The sequence below is a fragment of the Heliangelus exortis genome, chromosome 12, assembly GCF_036169615.1.
Source record: "Heliangelus exortis chromosome 12, bHelExo1.hap1, whole genome shotgun sequence".
NCBI lineage: Eukaryota > Metazoa > Chordata > Aves > Apodiformes > Trochilidae > Heliangelus > Heliangelus exortis.
In genome coordinates, this window is record NC_092433.1 from 2,493,562 (window position 1) to 2,498,621 (window position 5,060).

A 5,060-nucleotide genomic window follows, 5' to 3' on the forward strand; every position below is an offset into this window, starting at 1 on the left:
GCAGTAGATAATACAAAGAAAATTAATTTTCTACACATTCAGAAGACATGGCCAGAAGTATTGAATTTGAAAATGAAGAATGCTTTGTCCTCTGTGAACACCTCACCCATGAAAAACCAGACACAGACTGACCTGACATTCTGACCTTCAAAGCATAATTCAATTTCAATTCTATTTTTAAATTAATTGCTGGGAAAAGGCATGAGTCACAACCCTGCTTGGATCCCCCCTCTACTGGACACTCCCCAAGTGCTATGTTTATTCTAAAGCTTCCCAAGTTGGAACAGGCTCCAGCATTACCTCCTCAATCAATTTAAAGAAGGGAGACCTCACAATTCAGTTCCCTAAGCCACCACACAATGCTGGCCTCTATATCCATCTTTAACTCCCCAGTTTGGCAAAGGTCTTTGCTGCAAACATCAGGAAGCTCTTGGATACTGTAAATTCCTGCTCTCTAATAGAAGGGAATCACCCTTGGTCAGCTGCATGCTACCTAGAGGCACCTTGCTTATGGTTTAGTAGGTTGAAGCTGTTACTCTCCATTTTTGAGTCAAATCCACTGACACTGAAGGTCAACCAGACCTAAAGAGAAACCTCTGTGAGGCCCAGGTGAGAAATCCAGTCCCTGAAGCTGGGACAAAGTCAGCTGGCACCTGAAGGAACTCACTGCTCAGGCACCTGGAAAAAGGGGAGATGAGCAAGCAATAAAGAGCACCTCTTACACACACTGATGGGGGAAGCCACCATCCTCTGTGGTAGTTTTATGCACTCCCCAAATCTTCATTTTGGGAGCAGACAACCAGCAGTGTTAAGCCAAATGGGTTGCTCACACCAAGCAGGCAAGTTAAAGGAACTCGACACTAAGATTAAAGACAGTCAGGAGGAGAGGAAACCAGAATCCATGATTATGTAGCCAGTCCAATTTTCATTTCCCAGCCCTCCTGTGTCATCCAGCTTATTCCCTCTGAAGCACGAGGTAAGAGTCACACACTGGCACTGTCTCAGTACCAGCTAGGCCCATGCTGCTGACTCACCTAAGAAAATCCTTACTAGTTTGATGGGGCCCAGGATCTTCATTACAAACAAGTCTTTTAAGAGATCCAGAAATAAACCATCTGCCTGGTTGCCTTAAGTGAAAGCACTGTTACACAGGAAAAAAAGGGGATGGGGCATGAAATGGTATCTATGGTGGAACAGCTAAACCAGAAAAGAGGGATGTCTTAAAAACATAATGAAAGCCTAGAAAATTAAGTCAAGAAGAGAAACAGACATAATAAAACTATAAAGGAATATGAAAACAGAGCTGGAAGGAATAAACACAAAAGTTACAAATGGAAAGAAAAGCTAAAGTGACTCTATTTTGTAAAAGAACAAACACACCTCATTATGACAAAGAGTTAGTAACATATTCCCATGTCCTAACTTTCCCGTGCAGCCATCCCTGGTTATTTTAGTGGATTACAGCTGTACCACCATAAGAAATCATTCCCACATACTACTGAAGAACTTCAAAAGCAACTAACAAGTCTGAAATCAATCTCTCTTCTCTTAAAAGTTTTGCATAGCAAAACATTGTAACAACTGCACGGAGTTTTTTTTTTATGTTAACAATAGAGAGGAGTTCAGACTGTAAGCTGCTCCAGGCTATGATTCATTCATGGCTCTCTGCCAAAAAAATAAATACATTCAAGACCAACGGCCTCAAGGGGAAAGGTAGGCCACTTTTTAAAAAGCAGAGAGATAAATGATTTACAGAACAGACTACAGTTTAAGATTTCAGCCTATATGGATGATGAGGAAGGACTTTCTTATGCCTAACAAAGATTTACTGCACAGGCTTGAACACTGGCAGTGTATCAACAGATGGAGTAAACCAGCAACCATTAAACTGGGATTTGCAAAGCCCTCTCCAAAGAACAAGAAATGACCCATTATATTGCTATACACAAAGAAAGTCCACAAAGCCAAATCAAGATATGCAATGGGGATTGCAGCCACGAAAGACAAACACAGGCAGTTCAGGTTACAGGCAAACTCTGCAGTAAAGCAACACCTGTGGGGGGAAAGACCAACCCACTGGCAGCCCCACAAACAGCTTCAAGGTTGGGAGGCTTTGACGCCATCCAGCATCTGCTGCACATAAAAATGTTTAATTAGCTGCTAAACACCAAGCACTGCATTCCCTTTTTTTTTTTTTTTTTTTCTGCAAGAACATTATTTCTTGCAGAAATGCCCAGACTGAAGATAGCTGCTTCACCCTGGGAGCAGAGGCCAACAAATTCTCACCCACTGGATTGACTTGGAATCGACTTCTGATGTTTTGAACCACCACTTCAGCAGCAAGCACCCTCTGAAGCACTAAAACCACTTCTAAATGAGTCTTACTTTAATATTCAGGAATATTAACTGTAGTGCTAGTGGCTTTTAAAAGAAAGCTGCTTTATTAAAGGCCCCCCTGGAGTTACAACTGCATTGCATCATTTAAAAAATTCTAGATTTAACTGCTGCTCATCCCCAAACGTAGCAGTAGTGAGGAACTGCAGAGAAACACTCAGCCTCTTAGGATGTAAGATATCCTCACAGGATACTCTAGTTAAAGTTCTGGTGCTTACACATCTCCAAGGTAACCTCTCCATAGAAGTGAAACCAGCCAGAACCTCAAGGTAACAAATAAAAGCTACCAAAGGGAGCAAGTTGTTAAAATCCAACCTTCATTTGCACTGCAGCCATATCCCAAGAGGGGTTCAGCAGTGCTCAGGTTTACTTCAGTAGATTCAAGCCCAAGCTGTATGTCTCAAAAACAAATAACCTACCTATTCAACAAGGGTAGTAATGTATGTATTTTAAGTCAAGCATGTGATTAAATGCTCTACCAGTAAGAATTCTCAACCAGATGCTGGGCAGTCTTACAGCACATGATCTCTCTCAACCAGTGCTTGCAGCAGTTACAATTCACAAGCCTGCAGTTGCACACCCCATGGTGCTATTATTTAACCAGGTTTAAAAAGTCCCATCCTTACTTTTTCATTTAAAAAAAATTTAAAAAGTAGTAGAGATTGGTCAGGATGGTTTTGTTCAGTGATGTTACTTCCCAGTATGCCTCATGACATAAAGCTTCCCCTAGCTGCACTATTACAGAGGGAAGGAATGAGCTCTTTTAGAAGGTGTCTAGTTCTGCCACTACCTACTTTTTTTCTTTTTTTTTTTTTTAATTTGGTCATAATGCTTATTCTATGGCTAAATTTTTGCCCCATCTGTGCAACCTTTCTTTTTATTCTTTTTACATTTCTTTTCAGCTTGAACATTTCTATACAGCACCTAGGACAGCCTGCATCCTCGATGGAATCATGGGAACTACAAAGTTGCAATAGTTGTGTTTTCATTTACAGACATAAAGAGGAGATAAATGAGGCCAAATATGGAAGAGCATTTTAGTCACTAGCCCTAATCATCTGGTGATGTATACAATACATGGAACAGATTTCAAACTCAGTTGGAGTCTCAGCTGCAGTGTGTAGCAGCTGGCATTTTAAAAAAGCAAACAAAAAAACCCTGTATTTTTCTGCCTACAGTATTCATTTTCCAAGAGTTGATCAAAGGAACAGAATTCACACACACAGTGAAAAACAGAGGAAAAATGATCTTGCTGAATTTGTTGAGGATAAATCTGCACCAGTGGTGAGCATCCTCTCCTTTAGGAGGAGTTAAAGCTCCTGAAGACCCTTTCCCACACAGCCTTAGAAGAAAATAAACACAAGTATAAAAGAAAGCCCAGAACATTTACCATTGTGTTAGATTAAAAAAAAAGTAATAATTCTGCTAATTACTGATGCAGAAGGTTATTTTTTAAATTGTCCTATTTCCTTCAAGGAGTTAATATGTGCTGCCAACTTCAGTTTCCAAATTTTTTATATCCTAAGACCTTCACAGATAATGACATTTTTTCACCCCTGCTCCAAATAATACAGTGGACCTTACTAAAAATTTGCTAATCCCAAATTTCTGGTGTACAAATCAGACATTTGTCCATGCCCCTGCCCATATGCAGCTTCCCCTGCAGTGTACTTCACTTGGGACAGAAAAATAAATGCTGTTACCTCATGAGATGACTAAAGCAGTTCTGCCAGCACTGCACTTCTTACCTGGTAACTATTTCATTCAACAGGTCATGACTCCATCCTGCATATTTTCTCATGCTGTTCATTTCTCCAAAAATCTTGTATCTGTTGGGGTCTGTTGCTACCACTGGGCTCAGTATTCTCTGTTGTTAAGAATTTTCCACCGAGCACACCTAAGTAAGTCAACATCTGATTTCAGATTTCTTTGTAGCAGAGCTTATGCTACAGTGTAAAAAACTGCATGGCTAGTTCAAGACTTCTCTACATACGAAGTTAATTTAAGGTGGATAGGCTGTATTTTGTACTAAAGATTTCTAGATTATCCAGAAAGGAACCTCTTGATGCAAGCAAAAAAAAATTCCAGCCAAAATTATCCAAGGATAATTTAATTTAAGCAGTGGCTTAAATTCTCTAGCTGTGTTTCTTATAACAGAAACTATTCAAATCAGAGACTGATCAGAGAATGCTAGAACCATACACACAAACATTCTCTACCTGGAGACACTTCTTTTGCAAAATGAGGCCACCATAAAAAGGACAGTCAGCCTCCTAATATCAGGAAGGGGACACATCAGAGTGCCCCTAAAAAATTTGTCTTACAAATTCTAGACCTGTCATCAACAGATAATGCAAATCTGCCCATGACCTTAAAAAGTTACTAATTCACAGTAATAATATTTTCCAAGAAAAGAAAATAAATATTGAAATCATCAATATTTTAAAGTTCCCCTGTGATTAAAGTAAGCCTGAATGAGTCATATTACATACAATAATATATTTTCTGTCTTCTTTCTTAAATTTATGCTTTGAACTGCTCTCTGGAAACAATTACCAGCCAATTCCATTCCAATAATTTTTAAAACAACATCACTAAATCAAATGTGGCTTGAGAGATGGCCCTACTTATCACATAATACACAAGGAAAAAAAAACCCAAGATAA